Below are 22506 nucleotides of genomic sequence, written 5' to 3' on the forward strand. Positions count from 1 at the left end.
AATGTGACCCTGCACATTTATTCAAAATCTCCTCCAGAAAACACTGGTGCTTGTTTCCAATCAGCATGTACTGAATAAATTGTACTGAATAAACTCCCTACACAGAAATTATGATAGGCGGGGCCGGAGAGATAGCATGGAGGTAAGGCGCTTGCTTTTCATGCAGAAGGACGGTGGTTCCAATCCCGGAATCCCATATGGTCCCCTGTGCCTGCCAGGGGCGATTTCTGAGCATAGAGCCAGGAGGAACCCCTGAGCACTGCCGGGTGTGACTCAAAAAACCAAAAACAACAACACAAGAAATTATGGTAGCATTGGTACTAGATGGTGGGTAACATTTAGGGCATAATACAATCCTAATTTGGGGGAAAAGAATTCCAGAAAGTGGAACCAGAATAAACAGAGGATGATCACGAGTAACAAGACCTCTAAAGGAAGAAGAGAAGGACCCATGTGCGATTCTGCAACAAAGAACAACAGAGGGCAGAGAAGTAGAGTTTGCTGAAGGTATGAATGTGTCCAAGATGAAGGGAAGGTTCTGAATCAGAGACTGTGAATGTGGTTCAGAATAGAATTTGTTACACTACTATTTTTTAATCTTTATAAGGATCAAGAACTGTTTATGCTTCTATATATATTATTACAAAAAATTACTTTTGATAATGTTTATGAGAGGTTGCCCTGTTACACACTCTGCATCAGACATATTTGCAGAATTTTTGATACAACATGTCATCAAATGAGGGCTAAAAATGTTATAATTTTCTATTCAAATGCTAAATAGAAATTTATATTGCAGTTGAGTTGTTGTAGTCCAGGTGTGATCCTAACGACTAGTCTTAAAATGAAAATAGAACTCTTATTAAACAATGGTAGGTTGTTATCCATGTTTTCTGGAGTTAAAATTTAGGACCATGTTACAAAATTAAAAAAAAAATCCTAACTACATTTAAGACACTTGCATGCATCATATTTAACATCCTGGAATAAAAACATTTAAGTTGTTACAAGCAATGTTCTAAAAACCCTTAACCAAATGACTTTAAAAAGAATAAATAAAATAAACCAACAGCCTGCAAATATAAAAGTGAATGAAGTTTCTGACAGAAGAGCATGACTCTGGTCAGGAAGAATCTCTATGCTGTTCTCAGGAGACCTAAATTCCCTACTCTGGACCAGTCAGCCTGCAAACTACATTGTGCTTTGTTTTGGGGTTCCCAAGAGTTACAGTTTGCCTTGTAGAAGTCTCTGCTCATTTTTCAAATCGATGACTAGTGCAGCTTTAATGTGGAGAAGATGAACTCTTGATGTTTCATCTACAGGACTTCCTTGATAATGGTATTTGCCCTATGGATTCTGTACACTGTTGCCAATGATCCATTTTTTCAACAGCGTATTTGAGTCAATGACACAAAGCTTTCAGATATAGATCTGTTGTTTCTTCAAATATTTCTCAAGTGATTTGTAATGGTTGTTACATACTCAGCAACGTAATTTCTTTCTTGCTGTTACTAAGTCCTATTATATTAGTCTGTTGTAAATGCAAAGAAAACTGCAGTCTATTCCTCTTTTCTAAAATGTCTCATACATAACTTATTGGTGGTAAGTTTTTCTCCATTTAAGCATATCTTAATTTCTAAGATTATCATCAATTTTGTATTAGTTCAAGATATATTTTAACACCTTCAACTTATGTGAAATATTTTATACTGTTCATGTTAACTAGTATGATATTTTTATCCTCAATATTTTGTAATCACAAATGCTTATTACCATACCTATTAATTTTCTCTTTCCATGTTCTTGTCATTTTGTGCATTATATTTTGGGTACACATTTACAGCTTTCTTGGGGGTATTTAAAAACAATGGGATAAAATCAGAGAATCTTATTCAGAGCATCTCAATTAGAATTAACCAACATTAAGTGGTTAAAGAAATATTGTTTGTTTGTTTGTTTGTTTGTTGGTTGGTTGGTTGGTTTTTGGGCCACACCCGGTTGTGCTCAGGGGTTACTTCTGGCTATGGAATAGCTCCTGGCAGGCACGGGGAAACATATGGGAGGCCAGGATTTAAACTAATCACCTTTGGTCCTGAGCAGGCTGCTTGAAAGCCAAACATGCCACTGTGCTATCTCTCTGGCCCCAAAGAAATTGTTTTAAGAAGGGCATTTAACTGATATTCCTAACCTTTGCACATATGTTTATAAAGGTATTATAATATAAATATGAAATAAATAATAAATAATGGATTACATAAATAAATTAAATAAAATGGTAAGTTACTTTATCTTTGAATATCTTTGAATCATGGCACATGATAACTAAATCTGAACAAATATTCTAAAACATGACCTCTTTCTCTCCTGAGTGTGTTGTGAGTATGGCCTAGTCTTTTTCTGTATATTGTAAGTCATACTCATAGGGCTCTGTTATCTATCTTATAATTCTCAGCCATAACTATTGATTTTCAATGAATCTCATTTAAAATGCCTGGTCTTATTTATTATCACAGTCATCAAAATTCTATATTAAGCTGAAAAAAATAGTACAGCAGGTAAAGCTCCTGCTTTGCTTATAGCAAAACCAATATCTGTGTCTCTGGCTCCATATATGGTTCATTGAACCAGGAGTGAGCCCTGAGCACAGAGTAAGGAGAAAGCCCCAATTACATAATATCCCTGAAAAGATTGTATGAAAATGTATGTTTTTTTTTCCCTTGGATTACTACAGAAAAATAGTGATCCGAATATGACTGCAGAAGGAGCCAACAAGAAAGCACTGGTCGTACCTAATAAGTTGTGTCTAGTTCAGATATTCAGCATGCAAATCGTGACTTCTCCTTCCAGGGAATAACACAGGCTGATGCACCCAAACATCACTGAGTATAGAGACATTTCAGACATGGTAATGTGCTTGTGTGGAGGATCCATGATCCATTATGAGTGCCTTGTATGCTTCCCCAAGCAGGGGATTCTACATGTATTTGTAACAGAAGGTTCTGAATAAACCTATCTCTGTGTCATTGTTTATTTTCATTTTTGTGGAGTCAGAGATTGATCATAGATTCCCTGCATGCCAAACACATGCTTAGACTAGAACTGAGCTCAACTATATGCTAGACAGGTGCTCTCAATCAGTCTTGTGCTATTCTTTTTTTTTTACCTATAGCTATAACTCTTAACATTTTGTTTATTAACTTTTTTATTAGGGTTTGTGCCTCTCTCAATTTTGAGAATCACCTGTCAGTTCTCAGAGCTTACTCAAGACTGCTTTTATGACTCAAACTTTGTATACTTGGTACATCATATGGGGTCCGGGGTTCAAACCCAAGGAATTATCTAGATAACCTCTGTGACCAGGTTAGAACAAGGAATGATCACAAGAGTCAACTATGGACTTGATGGCTTAGGCAAGAGTCAACTTAAACAGCAGAGATTTTTTCTTTCCCACCCCTAAACCCTAGGCAAACAAATTTGGAGCAAAAGTAAAAGTGATATATGTCAAAATTTCAATATAGAAAATTATTTGAAAATTAGGAGTGGCTCATTTTCTTTATATCTTGGAGACTAAAACCTGATGTGTTGGGAGTATTTTACAGACCATGGCATGACTCTTTCATAGTCCAGAGCAACAGTACAGCAATCAGGTTGTTTGCCTTGCATGTAGCTAACCTTGATTAATCTCAACATCAAATATAAAACGCTGGGATCCACCAGAACTAGTCTCTGAACACAGAGTCAGGAATAAGCCTTGAGTAAACCAGGTATATTCCAGGGGTAAGCCAAGTGTAGCCAAACAATAACAAAAGTTTTTTTTTTGTTTAAAGTGTTGTTATTCTTTATTTCTTTTAATTCATTTTCCAATATTTTCACAAATTTCAATAAATGGCATTTTGTAATAAAAATAGTGAAAGAGTTGTGCCAACAGCTCAAAACCGCATGGATATTTTAATTTATTTATTCACTTTTATGACATATATAAATATACCTTGTTTTAAATTAGTCTGGAGGCCTTAATCAAGATTGTATATGTCATTTCTACAATATAAGTATGATACAAGATAATTTCATTTTCATTGCTTCTCTGAGAAATTGCTTTCAAGATGAATACAAACTGATATTTTTATTACTGTTTCTATAATTTAATTTTTAGTCATGAAATGAGACTGTGTCTTTCTAGACTTGTTAGTTGATAGTTGAACATGTGTTAGATGTAGAAAGCATGAAGTAGTTTATTATGTTTTTTTTTATATAACCAGTAAGTAATTCATCAGTAGGGAGTTATGGAAGTCTTTCTTATAAATTACCTCCAGTTGATCCTGGCACTAAAAACTTCCTGGTTATTTTCACCAATATTAAATTTCATAAAGACAAGTAACTGTTCAAAGTGTCTGGGTCAATGGAGATATATTTTCATCATGCTTTTACATACTGTTTCAGCTTTCTTTACATATGAATTTATTTCCATTCAAAAAAAGAAACAGACATGCTTCAAACTACAACATGTAATAAATTACACTGACCCCTCCTGGCTCATAAAATATTTACTGTGTTCCAACATGCCAAAATATATTAGCCTCTTTTTTTCAAGCACTGTGATTTATCATGCTGCCAAAGCTAAACAATTAGTCTCTCTTCTTGAAACAGATAATACAAAACAGTGATATTTGAAATGGTTGCATTTCTAAATACCTGTCATCAAGTTCTGCTTCACATTTTCTGCTAAATTAGGTAATGAAATTTGGATTCATCAAAAATATGGCTGACACTTTTTCCTGGAACAGAAACCCCAAGTTATTCTTCATGGTATGTTTTGCTAAGGAGTTTTCTCTTTTATAATCCTCCCATATTTCTTTGAATTTCACCACTTTTCACTGTGTGTCTGAAAGCAGGATTGCAGAGAAGCTATGTTCCTTGAGTGAAAATTTTCTCTTAACTACTTTAACATTTCAGTATACATGCTCTGTATGTGTTTGCAATTTAATCTGCTTGTTTATAATAGGTTTTAAAGAAGACTGGTTTCTTGGATACCAAAAGGCAGTGAGGCAATGTAAAGAATTTCATAGGTCTTTGCTGGGTGCCCGAGCAGTAAGAGTCTCAGACTCAACATTCACCTGGGCACATATTTTAACCCTTATCACTGCATGCATTGCTCAGGACTCTTGGGTCCTCCACAACATTCCTGGTCAGGAGCCCAATGATGATTGAATGAGCAATCTGGAAGACTGAGACATGAGAACGGACTGACTTACTGTTGAAGAATGAAATGTGAATGATTAAGTCTATTTGTCCCAGAAGTGGATTTGAAATTTTCATTGCAGATGAGGTGAATATTATTAAACCATCTTTTGGTACTATGGAAGGAGGAAGAATATTTCCAGAGATGTCTATAAAATGTCATAGAGCATGTTATATATGATGAATAGTAAATCATTTTTAGATTGAGATATTATTGAATAAGTATATGAGTGTGCTTTTAAATGGATTAGTGAATAGTATATCCACTGTTCGTAGCAAGCTTGGAGAGTTCAAGAAGGAAAACACAGCTTTTATATAACTATTAATATTTTAACTTTAAAAAGAAATTAAGGGGTTTGATGTGACTCTGCAGCCTCAAAATGCCTGAGTAAGCTTGAGAAGTCATTCCCTAGTTTCACCATATGAAGAATAGGGAAAGGCATTTAATATCTGAAGCTTGTTAATTTTAATATTTGTTTTAAATTGAAATGCCCAACTATAAAGACTTTTTTTTAGTCTCTTCTCCCAGCAAGGGATCATGCCTAGGGACATGCAGCAGGTGCTGACACTCTCCCTGGCGAACTGTTGGCAAGCTTGTGGGTGACCCATAACCCATACTGCAATGACTTGGGGCTTGAATTTTCATCACATCCGACTAGAGAATCAAACCCTCAAACAGAGATTAGCTCAGTGAAGAGACTTTGGAAACTTTTCCAGGGAAAAGTTTTCAGAAGATGAATATGTAGAGATGGTTTACAAATTCTCTTGTTCTGATTCCTACAGCATGGTTTGGTTTGTGGAATTACTCTAAATGTATAACCTAAATTTAATATCTATTTTAGTTGTCAAAATATATATCCTCAAGTCTATCATGATGGTTGTGCTGAAAAAGTCGAGCATTGCATTGAAATCATTATTGTGAATATTATAGATATACAGATAATTTAGGCTAAACTTTGAGAAAAATAACATAATTTGTTCTTCTAGTGATCTCATGTTGGATTAATTGGGCCCTCACTAATCAGTACACCTCAAGGTGTAATCTGGTATTGGATGACTGGGTTCTACCTTACTTAGTATTTGATTTTTATTCTAGGGTCTGGTTCTTGCTAATAAAAAGCCAGGGTCTCAGGAAGGCATGGCATTCATTGTCTGGTCTTCCTCTTCTAACCTACCTGCCTCTTAGGAGCAGAAGGCTTATGTGTTGGAATTCCAGAACCCATCTTTACCCCCTATCACTCTATGGATTATTCTTTCTTGCATCAGCATTTGCTTCTAGGCCAGAGTCTCTGCAGTTCTTGGCTTTCGAGCCTGAGCTAAACTAAAATTTGTATCATCATGTTTGTAACTGTGCCCCTGATTTATGAATTAATGACAGACATATGATCAACTGTGCTATAAGGACCTATGAGATCAAAGTAAATATAATAAATGTAAAACACAAACTTTTTTCAAGGTTTTATTTTTAAGGTACAGCCACATTAATTTTCACAGAGACCTATGGGGTTATTATGTAAGAAGATACAGGTATGCGAATCAATTGAATTGCTGAGGAGTATTTGATTTATGAACAGAGCCAATTAACAGAAGCTAAAAAATGTTTGGAAATAAATGAATGAAAATATGAATTAGTGGTATAGCAAACTCTGATGTACATACATAGTAGTACTAAAATGAGTTCCTGGGAATGTTGCATTGGTGAAAGGTTTCTTTATTTGACTGGAATCCAACTACTATTACGTCTGTAATCAAGGTGCTCAAATAAAAATATTTAAAATAAAATAAAATGAGTTCATGGCCCTCATAAGATATCTCCCTCTTTATCTCTGCTTGAGGAAACTGATGGGTTTCTTTTAGCTTTGTTGCCATCTTGTGGTGAAAAGTGTACCGGCATGAAACCTACAAGATCTGCCATCTTTACTCTTGACGCTATTTCCCAGTCTCCCCTTTTCCTTGAGAATGAGTTATTCAAGCTCTGCAGCAAACTCCTTGCCTCCATGCTTGTCATTTGCTAAAGAAGCTAAAGAGCTAAGTTACGGTCCAGTGTTAACTCAACTCAATTCATTCACTCAGTGAGAAGCTCTCCTGTACTCAAAGGAGCTGCTTCTGTGGCATTGGGCTGTTACCTTCCAGAACGTTGTCTTTGGTTACTGCTGAGATTGCAATAATTTTGAAGTTCAGAGGCTGGTGACTCATTGGATGACCTCTGAATGGTGGTGGATTCCTTTCAGAGAATTGAGTCATTTTCTCCCTGACTCCTCTAGACTTGGAATAGTTCAGGGACTTGGGTGAACATTTCTACAGAATCTGGAGAAACAAAACACTAGTCTAGCCACAATGCTTTGAACTGTCTTTTTCTCTTCCCTACCTCACTTTTTTTCATCATTTTGTCCTGTACCCTGAGATCATAGTATCCAAAAAATTCTACATAAGCTTTAGTTTTCTAAAATATTTCTTAAAACACATTAGTCAAAAATGCCTCTGACATTAATGAAATCCTGAAAAATATATGGATTTTGGGTGATAATGATATTTCAGTCTACTTACACTAGTTATAACCACAGCTGGGGAAAGGAGGGCCTGTGGAAATTCTGTCCATCTAACTATTAATTTTACTGAAACAAAAAATTTTTGAAACAAAATTCACATCATTAATGCAATGCATTAAAAGGGTGTTAAACATCATTCTTTGCCACTCCATGATGCTTAATTTCCTTCCCTTTGTTAAATACAGGGGTGCCCACATGATTTTCTTTCATCACAGAAACATGAATAAAAATGAAACAGACAATTTCAGGAGGGCTGTGGAAGCCAGCACATACTTTGGCAGGCACTTTCTCGTTTCTGCCATGGAAACAGGCCCGGCTCAGAGATGATGCTTTGTCACTCTGGATTCAGAACTCTAGACTCAATAGATCAGAAACAAGGACAATTGCCATGCATCACAGTCCCTGAAATTTTTGGACTGCAGACTTAGTTTATATTGACAGAGAATATACCCAGAGTCCTTGGTGCTGTAATCTGAACCCTAGAACAAAGGAAGGCATGCAGTTGTCTTTGGCATTTAGTCAAAGATAGTGAAGACTTGATGCTCAAAGACAAGGAAGAAAATTTATTTTTATCCCATGATTATATGTATTAAAAGACCCTAAATTTCTATATGGCTTGGGATGGAAGTAGGAAAATGAATAAATATGCAACTTAAATTAAAATGCAAGAAATGACACATCAGAAAACAAAAGTAGCATATGTTTGTTAAGTGATTCAAAATATTAATTTACTTTTTAGGAAGCAAGAACAAACACATTAGGAGCAGGAACATTGATAAAAGGAAGGGACTATTGTTGTTCTCTCTCAATCAGTAAGAAATAAAAATGAAAGAGATCATTAGGCAACTAAGAATGAGTAAGCTCAGGATTTTGTTTTGCTCTGACAAGGACAAAGTCCAAGGACACAGTCATCATGTAAAAGCACAAAACAAATAATAAGAAATATCTAAAAATTGGAGGGTATCATTAGTTCAATAAGATAAAATATTTTAGGACAAAGTGCATGCCCTGAACAAGCTATGTTTTCTCAAGTTTTCAGAACAGATATTGAGGGATAAGGGCATGTCCTTAAAATGAATAGAGAATGTGGATTATTGTGTTCAAAGGGGGCACAAATTAAGAAAAATATAATAATTTAAGAAGTAATGTTGTGTAATAAGACATCATCTGGGACTAAATGGGACTCTAGTATCTAAAACTCTCTATAACAGGAGCAAAGGGAAAGAATGATTTCCTTACAGAGGGAAGTGGGTTCCCCTGAGCTGTGTTCAAATGTAGGAAGACAGTAGGTAAAGAAAGGGAAGAGCTTTAAGAAGAAAGGAGAAAGAAGAGAGAAGAAAGAAAGGAATGAAGATGTTACTTCTAGGACCGGAAGCAATGTCTCCTCTAAGAACTGGGCTATTTCTTACTATTGAGACAAAATAATTTCAGTATTCCTATGAACCTGAGCTTCTTTGGTTGCAGGAAAAGAGACAATTATCACACTTATCTGCTGAATTAATTAACTGATATTATTTAACTGTCATTATCTTTCTTCTGTCCTATTGTGTGTAATCAAAAGTGCTGGTTGGGATAAATAACCTATCATTTTAATTCATAGAATTGTTGATTGAGATAATACTCTCAACCTTGAAGACATTACTGTGATGTAACTCAGGTCTTTAGATCTTAGAGCAGAACATTCATAGAACTCACATTGTAGGGGGAAAAAATATGACTTTGGCAGAAGGAATAGACCAAATATTTGGTAATAGGAAATATGTTCATTTAATTTAATTTTAATATGTGCTTCTGTATCCCTCAGATACTTTATCATCCTTTCCATAATCATTTTTGTTTTATTGTAGGGCAGAGAGTAAAATTCCCCTTGGACTTATGTGTTTTTTGGGGGGTGGGCACACCCATGGTTCAGGACTTATTCTTGATTTTGTTCCCAGGGATCTTTTCTGGTGGCTCTACGGAGGCCCTCTCTGGTGTCAGGGATGAAATTCAGGTTGCGAACATGCAAACTAAGGACAGAAGCTTCTGCACTATCTCTCTGGCCCTGATAATGAGTTAATTAACGTCAAGCAAAATAAAAGTTGTACGCTAATTAAGCTAGACAAATTAAGTTTTATTTGACAAGAACAGATTAGATGACACAAAAGGACATTTCCATTAAAGAATATATTTATTTAAAAACATATAGAAGTATTTCAGATGAACCAAAGGGAATCATTAGATCAAACAAATATAAATATATAAAATCTGAAAATAATGAAAAGTGCTGGATTCACATTTTATCTATGGGACATCTATGTTTGACTTCTGGTACCATACATCCAACAAGTTCTCTGAGGTATTAACTCCCCACAACAATAAAGAACATAAACCATATTTAGGGGACAGAGCAGTAGTGCAATGGTAGGGCTTTGTCTTGCACAAAGCTTATCCAGGAGGGACCGAGGTTCGATCCCCCACGTCTCATATGGTCCCTCAAGCCAGGAACGATTTCTGAGCTTATTGCCAGGAGTAGCCCCTGAGCAGCGCCGCCTGGTGTGGGAAAGAAGGAAGGAAGGAAGGAAGGAAGGAAGGAAGGAAGGAAGGAAGGAAGGAAGGAAGGAAGGAAGGAAGGAAGGAAGGAAGGAAGGAAGGAAGGAAGGAAGGAAGGAAGGAAGGAAGGAAGGAAGGAAGGAAGGAAGGAAGGAAGGAAGGAAATGAAAGAAGAAAGAAAGAAGAAATAAAGGAAGGAAGGAAGGAAGGAAGGAAGGAAGGAAGGAAAGAAGGAAATGAAAGAAAGAAAGAAGAAATAAAGAAAGGAAGGAAGGGAATGAAAGAAGAAAGAAGAAATAAAGGAAGGAAGAAAAAAGAAAGAAGAAAGAAAGAAAGAAAGAAAGAAAGAAAGAAGAAGAAAGAAAGAAAGAAGAAAGAGAAAGAAAGAGAAGAAGAAAGAAAGAAAGAAAGAAAGAAAGAAAGAAAGAAAGAAAGAAAGAAAGAAAGAAAGAAAGAAAGAAAGAAAGAAAGAAAGAAAGAAAGAAAGAAAGAAAGAAAGAAAGAAAGAAAGAAAGAAAGAAAGAAAGAAAGAAAGAAAGAAAGAAAGAAAGAAGAAAGAAAAAGAAAGAGAAAAAAAAGAAAGAAAGGAAAAGTCTATTTAATTTTAAAAAGAGCAGCCGAATTTAATCGGGCTAGCTCCATAGACTCACTCTTTTTTCCAACATGTTGTAAACTGAGCTGTGAAAGATTTTATCTACACTGACCCATGGACAGAAAGCAATACATTTCTGGAGGAGAGGGTAGGCCAAGCCCTGCTCTGCTGAAGCCACGCTTGCTGCCTCCATCACCCAAAATCACCCTTTCCGCAAGACGCTGCCTCACCTGTGGCCTTCTAAGATTCTCTTCAGGAAAACCTCTGACCACACTTGAGGAACACTGGTATTTGGACTGATATCACCAGAGCTTTTTGGAGTCAATATGGCACCCTCCTCCATATTCTGCTTCTTCTGGAAAGCTTGGCAGCTGTATCCATGCCCACAAACGTAGCTGCTATGTTTGAGTTGGCCAACTCCATAGTCACTCTCTTTTCTCGAATGAGATATAAATAGAGCCACAAAAGATGTGTGTACACTGGTCCACACAGTGGAAAGCTGGCCATCTTGGAAAGAGAGAATGGGCCAAAATCCCACCTTATCAAAGCCACCCCATCTCCTAGAATCACATTCCCTGATAATCCTTACTCAGCTGTGACTCTGCAATTCCCTTCAGGGATAACGATCTGGCCACACTTCAGATACTCAGGTTTGGGGGCTAATATCACCAGGGCTTTCTGCATTGTGTGGGGGTAGTCTCCCCATCTTAGTTCTTCTAGGAGACTGGAAGCTAAGTACAAGGCCCTAAAAATTATAGTATCTGTACAAGTGCTTTACATTTCTGGACAACTTTATTTGTTTGATGCTGTCATCGCTAAAGGAACACTCTAGTTTAAGAAAATGGATAGCTAAGAACAAGATCTTATTAAACCTTCTTCTACTATATTGACTTCAATGGAGATCATTTTCACAAATGTACTTGCCACTCTTTCTTTCTTTCTTTCTTTCTTTCTTTCTTTCTTTCTTTCTTTCTTTCTTTCTTTCTTTCTTTCTTTCTTTCTTTCTTTCTTTCTTTCTTTCTTTCTTTCTTTCTTTTTTCTTCTTTCTTTCTTTCTTTCTTTTTTCTTCTTTCTTTCTTTCTTTCTTTTTCTTTCTTTCTTTCTTTCTTTCTTTCTTATTTCTCTCTCTTTTTTCTTTCTTTCCTTTCTATCTTCTTTCTTTATTCCTTCCTTTCTTTTTTCTCTTTCTTTTTATTTATTCCTTCCTTTCTTCTTTCTTTTTCTCTTTCTTTCTATCTTTCCTTTCTTCTTTTCTTCTCTTTCATTTTTTGATAACTTTGCTTTTCCTTATCTTGAAATACATGTATTATATCAACTATATGTTGCATTTTTTAATTAGTTACAACTAGGATTGTAGCCAAGTTAGTCACATGAAAGGCAACTGCTCTACTCACAGTAATATCACTCTAGTGATTAAAGCCTCCCAGTAATTCATTAATTTAGGACAAGGTCAGCTCTGATGAATAAACTGAAACTACAGTTTCTGAAGTGCAGTGGAGGCATAAAGATGAGAAAATCTCAACTGTGCATTTGGGGCCCAGCAAATGACCATACATGCTTCTAGATTTGATTCACTCTAAACCGCAGAATTACTATTTTAGGTAAAGCAATTGAACTTCTGAAACTAATATTGTGCTCACAAGATATTGTAGAAGAAAGGAAAAGACGGTTTAGACAGAGAAACTTTCAGAAAAAAAATGATCCAGCCCTTTGGAGGCTCTGAGGCATATTACAAACATACAGGTGAGGCTACGACTGGTTAAGAGAGACAAGAAATATGATAAACATATTTGATATTGTGATTATTGAAGTTGTCCCCAGTTATACTTATTCTTTCTCTTCCTTTCTGTTCTTTCTTTATATGCTATGCCATGTTTCTTATATCAAGACCATGGCGTTTTGTTTTTGTTTGTTTGTTTTGTTTTGTGTTTTTTTGTATCTGTTTTTGTGTTTTTTGTTTGTTTTGTTTTGTTTTGTTTTGGTGCTTATCATTATTGTTGGAGGCCTCACTGGATATTTGACACTTCTATTTGTATGGTGGAATGTTTCACCTTTTTTCTCTCCTTCGTTTCTCAAACCGATGATGAGAGCCTCTAGAAGAATTCCGCTTATTTTCGGCGTATTAGACTTTTACCCCAGTTTATTACTTTTCTCTCCTTCAAACAAAACCATGTAACTTGAACTAGCTAGTCCTGCCCCCCCAGTTAGAGGGGGAAATAGGGGAGGCACCAGGACCAAACAGGTGCAAGACTACTAAGTAGTAGGCTAGATACAGAGGAGACCACATATTTTAGCAACACTAGGGGTGAGGGAAGAGGATATGGGAGGTAGGACAAAAATGGAGGGAGGACAATTTGGTGATGGGAATCCCCCCTGATTTTATGTAAATATGTACCTAAAATATTATTGTCAACAATATGTAATCCACTATGATCAAAATTAAAATTATATTAAAAAAAGAAATATGATAAACAGATAATGCCTGACTAGGCATTACATTTTCTATGTAATAATTTATACTTTTTCAGGGGCAAAGCAATAGTACAGTTGTCAATTTTCTTAGGATCAGCTGACCTGGGTTTGATTTTCTGCATCTTGGATGATTTACAGTGTCCACTAGGAATGATCCTAGAGAGCAGAGGAAAGAGTATCCCCTGAACACCACATAATGTTGCCCCAAGCCAAGCCCAAATTTGAAAGAAATTTCTAAATGAGTGTATACATATGTAAGAGCCACATAAAATATAACTCTTTATAATTAAGAATGTCTCTAATAAGTATCTAGAAAATATAACTTACCCAACAATACATTCTAATGAATGTGGAATATTTTATTAGCTTCCAACATACCTAAATTACATGTAAGAGTTTTACTACAGAGAAAATCAGAGGCTTAGGATATCTTCCTAGTAAGTTCTATAGAAAGTTCAAGAAACATAGAACTCCAAATTTATACTGAATCTTCCATAAAAGACAATGAAAGCACTCTGGAAGTACTGTAACTCAGAGTGTCAGAAATGTAAAGTATATACTAGTCTCTCTTATAAAATATATGTGCAAAGAATATCAGCACAGCCTGTCAATGTAGAAACTATGTTAAAACCAGGTGTACAAATGTCTCTTTTAGATTCTCTTCATTTTAGAAAACAGTAAGTGCTTAATTACTCTCTCACATACTCAGAATAAAATCAAGTGTTTTATTAAACTTAAATGTAAATGGCAAAAAGTACATACAATTAAACTATAAGGCCACTGGGAGAAAAACTTTTGTAATAGTTTGTGATGATTATAGGATTTAATATAAGTTATACAAATATATAAATATAAACTAATATAGTTATGATTATACATGCAATATTTTCTTTTTTGAAAACTAACTTTTGTTGTGACCAAAATGAATTACAAGTCTTTCACAGTAATATTTTTCTTTTTGTTTTTTCGGGCCACACCCGTTTGATGCTCAGGGGTTACTCCTGGCTAGGAGCTCAGAAATTGTCCCTGGCTTGGGGGGACCACATGGGACGCTGAGGGATCGAACCACGGTCCTTCCTTGGCTAGCACTTGCAAGGCAGACACCTTACCTCTAGTGCCACCTCGCCGGTCCCCTTTCACAGTAATATTTAAGGTACATAGTGACATTGAATCAAGGGTATTCCCACCTCAATGTTGTCCTCCCTCCAACTCTGTTCCCAACATCCCCTCCTTTGCCTCCTGGATTGCTAGTATAATGTCCCCTCTGTGTTTAGCTTGTTGAAGATTGGGTATCAATTTTGTTGACGTTGACTTTGGGTTTGGTGTTTAAATTTGTTCATTTTTTATTTCTACTCTATGTTCATACAACTGTTTGATTCTGATTCCATCCATTTCCCCCTTCAATTTATTGGGCAGAACAAGATGATTCAAATTATGTGATTCTATTTGAAAACAAAATAGAAAAGAAGAAAATAAAGGAAAACAAAAATAAAAAACGAAACAAACAATAAACCCCAGGAGGAGTCTGTCTAGAGGTTATAAATATCAGTTTAAAAAAGAAAAAAGTCAAAAAAGTAGAAAAATAAATCAAAAAACACAAAAAACCTCAACAGCAATAAAATAAACAAAACAAAAAGGAAACAAAAATCAAACAAAAGACCAGAACTAGCAACTACAAAAAAGCACCATAGCAACAAATACCAAAACTAATAACCATGAGACCAAAAGTAAAACTAAAGAAAGAAAGAAAAGCAAAAAGAAGGAAGGCTAGTGTTGTAAGGTTTATTTTCTTTGTTTGTTTGTTTTTCCACAGGCACAGTAAGTATTGGGGAAATTAGAAAGGGAATTCCCTTGGCCTAAAAGATACAGGGTTTTTCTGCCCTTGAAGCATACTGTCATGGAATAACTACAAGCTTCATTCCTGCTTCTTTTCACACCCCAAGGAATTTTTATGGTGCCAGAAACTTTACATTCAGTGAGGATGATAGAATCAGGCCTCTAACTAGAGATTTTGGTATTTGCACAAGTCATAGGATGCAGCCTAATATGGCGTCTTTCTTTACGGCTCTAGCAGTTCTATTCCATCACTGTTGTTGTAATCAGTCTTCTGCAATTAGTGGTCTTGGTTTTTGCACAGATCCTATGGCAAGCCTAGTATAGAGTCCTTCATTATGTTTCCAGAATATCTGCTCTGTCACAGTTGTCAAAGTCAGACCTCTGGCATTAGAAATCTTGTTTATTGTACAAAGCTTAGGCCAAAGCCTAGGCAAGGGTCTTTCGGATTGGTCCCAGGATAAGTTCTGACCAGTCATAATTGTCAAGGTCAGTCTTCTGTAGTTAGCGATCTTCATAAGGATGACGTGTCTTTTGATTTAATCTTACCTTTAGGTGATGAGATCGGACAACCTGCTCTTCGATCAAGTTGTTGCCATTTCCTTGTTGTCAAAGTGCCATATCAAAACTAATGCAAGTTGGTGCTAGAGTGTATTAGGAATTTCCCAGGGGTAGTTTGGTTCCTGGTGCTGTTGCAGGAAACTGTGTTTGTTCTATGTCTGGGCTCTATGGCTTGGGATTGGATGGTCGCTGTCTGATCACAGGGAATCTAAATTGGGTCCACATGACACATGTTCAGGGTGGGAGGTGACCCTATATTATAAAATGCATGGGTACTTATCCCTAGTAGATAAGAACTTGTTTCTATACATAAAATTTCCCCTGTCTTTAGTACGCGTTTGCAAAAAAAAAAAAAAAAAAAAAAAAAAAAGGTACCATGTTAGATGCTGGTGCATTTTGGGGTAAGAATGACAGCTACACAATCTGTGCCCTGGTTTTGACCTAACCAAAATTTTGCAGAGCTGTTAAAAATAAGTAATTTTAAATAAAAATCTTCTGCCAAAGGCATAGCCTAAAGACATTTGTTAGAAATGTTAGGCTGGAGGCCAGAGCAATAGCACAGCTATAGGGCGTTTGCCTTGCACTAGGCTGATTTAGGAAGGATCTGGGTTTGATATCCAGGGTCCTATATGTTGCCCAGAGCCATTGAGAGATTTTTAGCACATAGCAGGAGTAATCTCTGAGCATCACTGAGTGTGCCCCCCCCCAAAAAAAAAAAGAGAAATGTTAGGCTGGATGTAGGAAATAGTTTCATTAGAACTTTCTTCTCTTGGATGGAAAAAGTGTCTGCTTTTAGGCAAGAGAATTTACAAATGTCATCTTTTGTAGTCAAGCACAGGTGAACTAATGCTGAATCTCTGACCTTCCATTGGTAAAAATCAGAATCTGAGGAGTAAAGAAGACAGATAAAACAAATTGGATACTAGTGTTAGAATGGAACAATCCTTGGAAGATGGTAAAATGGTGAGTTGTTCTAAACCAGTGTAACATATTCATTCTTCTATGTATTGCCTACCATTCATTTAATGAAATCTAGACTATCTCTATACCCCTTACACTTATTAATAACTTATTTTACTAGTCTGAAATATTTCTTAAATTAGTTATAAATGTATATATATATCAATTATGGATGTTCATTTAGATTAATTATTTCAGTAAGTAGTTTCTAAACTGTGTCTTGCTATTTAATAACTTTGGGTGTAATTCATTATTTTAATCTATGCTTATGATTTTTCAGGAATCAGCATTTGATAGTAAATATATTGTAATCTTGACTCAATATATTTTGTAATTTTTATTTATTTGGTATTTCAATGTCTATTGAACCCAGTTTGACCTTCTACATACTAGATCATGTAGGATTTATTTAGTAATTAAGAATGCAGACTTTGAAGTCCAATGCATTAAAATGTCCTAACTCATTTAATTTGCTTCTTTGTTTGTATTGGCTAAGCTCAGGGCTTACTCTTTGTTCTGTCATTGGGGATCACTCTGTGTGGGCTCAGCGGCCTCAGAAAGCTGAGGAGGAAACTTGGGTCAGCCATGTATAATCAGGCCCCTTAACACTGTGCTAATTCTGCAGCCCTCAAACTAATCTTTCTAAAATAGTTAATGTAGAAATACTCTATTAAATACTAATTAAATTCATATTAAATACTAGCTGAATATGACAGTAAAATATAAACACCAAAATTCCAGTTCAACTACAATATCATGTTAAATTAATATAAATATTAACAGAAAACTTGAATACTTTATAAGTAGAATTTTATTTGTGATAAATAACAACACCAGTTTTCATTTGAGAATACTTGATACTGAGCCAAAACATAAAAATAACTTTAACATTGAATTCATGTATTCTTTATGAAAATGGTAGATTTGCACTTAACAAGTTTTACATTCACCACAAATTTAGAGATGAGTATCTTTTATGTTCCTGTACGGAGCTGTCTATATTTAGGAAAGAAGATATATTTTAATAAAAGAGACTTTGCATTCATATTTCTAAGACCTGACCTTCTCTCTTATATATAATCTTAGGCAAACTTTCATAAGATAATTAACCTCTTTAGATCTAGGAAGTAAATATTTCATGCTATAAATAGAAATATTATGTGGTGATCAAAATAGTAGCTGACCTATAAAAGCTATATTTTCTTTTCATCTGAAATGAGGACCTGGGAGAAGAGCTAGAATGCAATGTTCTTGGCTCTCCCCAGCACTGTATGCTATTCATTTAGAAAAGAACAGAAAACCTTTTTGCAGTTTCAAACAATGCCTTTTGGGATACATTCAATGATGCTTATGTAAAATATCTTGCAGATGCTTTATTCCTTTAACATTTGCAAATTTTGGGCTTCATTCTCTGGAGTATTCTGTTTTGTTTAAGGCCGGGTAGGGTAAATGTTGGTGCAAACTCATTAGCATCAAAAATACCAAGATGATCAGAGAGTAATTCAAAAGCAAATACACATGGCCATGTTATAGAGTTACCTCGATATTGCTTAAGGCTTAATGGATGAAAAAAACATGCCCTAAATTAAGTGCACAGATCAAATTTCTTAACCCTGCTTACTCATATCATTTTTTTCACTTAATAATTCTTATATTTAATACACTTATTTTACTTCTTGCCAGAAATTTTCACTTAATTTAGAAATTTTGTGGTTTCTATTTTTTAGATTGAGTATGATTTGTTATGGAAGTACCTAAAATATAAGCATCTATTAAGTGATGTCTTTTCATTACATCAATGTTTTAAACATTTGCTTGGCTAAAGGACCAGAGCAAAGCCAACTTCTTATATAATTATCAATATTAGATCAGCATTGCCTTTATCTTTTGCTTTCATTAAGAATCTTCTTAAGCACTAGAAAACCCCAAATATTTCTGATTTCGTATGTCACCAAGAAGCAATGTCATTAAAAAACAAACTAATCTGCATCAGTGCATTAAAATGCCTTTCAAACCAAGTCTTTCCATTTGTATTTGCAAATGAATCTTGATAGGGGTGGAGAATGGGCATTTTGATATTTAAACACTGTTGAATAGGATGGCAAAGACCCACAAACTCCTTGGATTCTGAACTTAAATTATCAGTTAATAGTTGTGTGAAGCTCAGGTATCATTGAGTACTTCTAAAAGTTAGAGATCTCAGCTAAAAAATCTTGATAAATTGCTTAAGTGTCAGTGTTAATTGAAATTTTCTACTGCATTACTTAATAAACCAAATTATTAGATAGCAACATTATTATATTTCTATTCATTATATTTTCAGTTTTCAAAAATGTAAGTATATAGAACCCAAAGAGTTGTAATCAATTAGGATCATTTTATTATCTTACTAAATCTTTTATTATCTCAACAGTATTGGTAATATTTCTCTTTGCTGTATTCTGCCAATATGCTGTCACAAATGCCCACACCATTAATAGAGGGCTTCAGACATTAATATTTGTAAGAGGCCTCTCTGCACCTGTGCATATAGTTGCCTTTACTCATTAGAGCATAATATTTATTCAGATTGGAAGAGAAAAGCTCATCTCATGTGCTTGGAAAATAGAGTGGTAAACAGGTCTTTGATAAATTATACCATACACACAGATTAAAATTATCAAAAGGAAGCAAAACATAATCTAGGGTTTAGTGTATTGATCAGAAGAAATTTGAATATAGAACATATTTACAAAGAAGGTGAGCTATATTAATGTCGAAATAGAGCCCGGATTCTTTGATTCTCTTGTTGGTGGTTCAGGAAGCAATGGATAAACAAAATAGTGAAATGTCAATATAACACTTATTGTCTACTAAAGAAAACTTTCTAGGAATGTTTTGGGGAGTTCAGTGCAGAAGGGAGTTTACTAAAAAATGAAAGTTGGAAATGATTGCTCTGGATATAAACTTGGTGATGAAATGAGATAAAGTAATATGCAATGATACCATTTCAGTAACAATATTGCAAGACACAGTGCCTAAATGGAAGAGAGAGGAGAGGAGAGGAGAGGGGAAAGAGAGAGAGAGAGAGAGGAGAGAGAGAAGAGAGAGAGAGAGAGAGGAGAGAGAGAGATGAGAGAGATATTTCCATAGAGGTGGGTTGGGTTGGGAGCAATGGGAGGAAAATTGGGGTCACTGTTGCAGAAAATAATCACTGGTTAAGAGATGGGTTTTGGAATATTGTATAAAACTCAATCATCAACCACTCTTGTACTTTGTGTATCACAGTAATTAAAAAATAATTTATAATAAATTAATATAATAAAAATAATTAATAATTTTTTTTCTTCTACTGAAGGTATGTGTCTCTCAAAATTTGATAATGGGACAAAGTTCTAAAATACATAAATAATTTATAGAAAAAATATCTGACCAACAAAGAATTTGTCTTTCAATGATAAACATAAAAAACACAATGTAAGGTCTAATAGAAATGTAAAAAAAATTCAGTGGGCAATATTTAAAATAGATTTTAATATATTACATAGGCAACAATAATATAGCCTTTGTATCATATAATTTTATGTACATGTATTCTCATATTCTCTAATAATTTTGACATGGTTTCTTAAGCAGAAGCTTTTATTTAGCAAAATTGATCTTCACCATTGACGAAGTGCCTAAAAATTGGAAAACATTTGCCCTGATATGCTGGCCCCATATTTTTAAACACTCTGACACATTCCAGAAAGGTCAGTCCTTCAACTGCAATCTACAAATAGATCTCCAGTGTCTGTCTATATGGTTGTGTGTGAGTGTGTAAGTGGCAGACTCCCCTATGTCTGTCTAATCTGTATTGTGCATAATCCCTGTTTATGTTGTGTATAGTCCCTGTTATATACAATCTGAAAAATTGAATTTTAAATAAATATATTCTCTTTCCTTTGGATTTTTAGAAATCCTGAGTCATGGTTTCATTGCCAGCTGGTGGTTAGCCTCCCACTGCCATTATAGTTTGCTGTCAGAAAAGGAACTTGGATACTCAAGACCCAGTTGACGATACTTCATGGGGGTAGACCTCTCTTACAGAGCTCATTACGATATCAATTAGTATTACAGACTTAAATATTATGTTTGTTTTAGGAATGCTCCATTCATGAAATAACCCCCAAAGCTTTTTTTTTTTAAATTATTCTTTACCTCACCAATGATAATTTGCCTAGAAATTAGAAAAACGTTCCCTCTGATTTGCCAGTCTCAAATTTCTAAGCACTTTGACCCATTCCCCCTGGGTCAGTTCTTCAACTGCAAACTATGGATTGATCTTCAATGGTTGTCTATATGTGTGTGTTTATAGCGTGTATGTGATGGCTACATCGATGTATGTCTAATCTATATTGCACATGCCTGTCTATGTTGTATATAGGCCCTGTTACATATAACCTTCCTCCTCCCCTCTCCTGCTTTTCACTTTACAGTTCCTTTTCTACCCTTTCACCTTCTCATCCCTGGTTTGTTATTTCTCCCTATTTAACCCTTTTTACTCTCAGTTCTTAACTTCTCAGGCTCAGGAACCTTCTCCCCATCCCAACCAGCTGCCAGTCAGCTCTAAAAATGAAAGTACAATCTTCCAGCCTGCCTTGTCTCTGTCTGGGAAGAAGCTGCGGCCACCACTGCTGCTGATCCATTCTCTGTGGCCTCTTTTTACCCCATCTCTCTTTACTGTGTACTGTTTCTCACTACTGGACTCAGCTCTTGAAAGTCTTCAGCTCAAAGACATTACCTGATCCCAAACTTCTGACAACTGTTTTTCAGACTTCACAAGACCTTATTGTAGGTTGAAACTGTGCTCTGGATTTTATCCCCTACAGCAACAACATGCTTTCAAGGCAGGTTTCCATGCTTTTCCACCTAACAATAAAATGAAATTAGAAGAAGCTCTGTGACACCTCGGCTTTGACATAGGATCTGTGCAAAATCCAGAATCTCTAATTACAGAAGCCTGACTGTGATACCAGGATTTAGAAGAACTTTTCCTGGGACCATGAAGAAAGACCGTGGGGTTAGACAATTAATATGCCTGGAACCTGTAGTTTGTCTTATGACAGGATGCTTCATGGGTAGGAACACTCTATTTTTAGACCGTTTTTTTTCTTTCTAATTTCCCCAATGTTTGCAGTAATTATGCAAAAACAAACAAACAAACAAACAAAAACCTGCTACCCTCCTTTTTATTCCTTTTCTTAATTTTTATTTTTATATTCTAGATAGGTGCTCCTTGCCTTTTCATAGAACCTTGAGACATGAACTACTTTGTTGTATCTCATATTTCTGCATTTTTATATAAAATTGAGAAAAGAAAAAAAAAGAAAGAGAATGGGGCCAGAGGCCAAGTGGTCTCAGGTTCATTGGTGCAGATTAAAAAAGACAGAACTCAAACCAGAATTACTCAAGCTAAAGTCAACAACAATAGAATAAAGAAAGCCAAACTATAATAATAAAAACTTTAATGATCCTGTTACACTTGCAGGCCAGGGAATTAAAGATGGTGGTATAGGATGCAGATTGGGAAATTTGGTGGAGAGAGATCAACTGTTGTGGTGGGAATGGCCCTAATTCACTATCACTATATGCCTGAAATCCAACTATGAAGGACTTTATAAATCACAATGTTTTCAATAAAACTTAAAAAATTGCTTAAATATAAAAAAAATAAATCCTTATGAAACAGAAATCTCTCATTCTCATAGATTTTATATATTTGAATATATATATAACGATCTGAATATT

This window comes from Suncus etruscus, chromosome 3 (assembly GCF_024139225.1).
Source record: "Suncus etruscus isolate mSunEtr1 chromosome 3, mSunEtr1.pri.cur, whole genome shotgun sequence".
In the NCBI taxonomy this organism is placed as follows: domain Eukaryota; kingdom Metazoa; phylum Chordata; class Mammalia; order Eulipotyphla; family Soricidae; genus Suncus; species Suncus etruscus.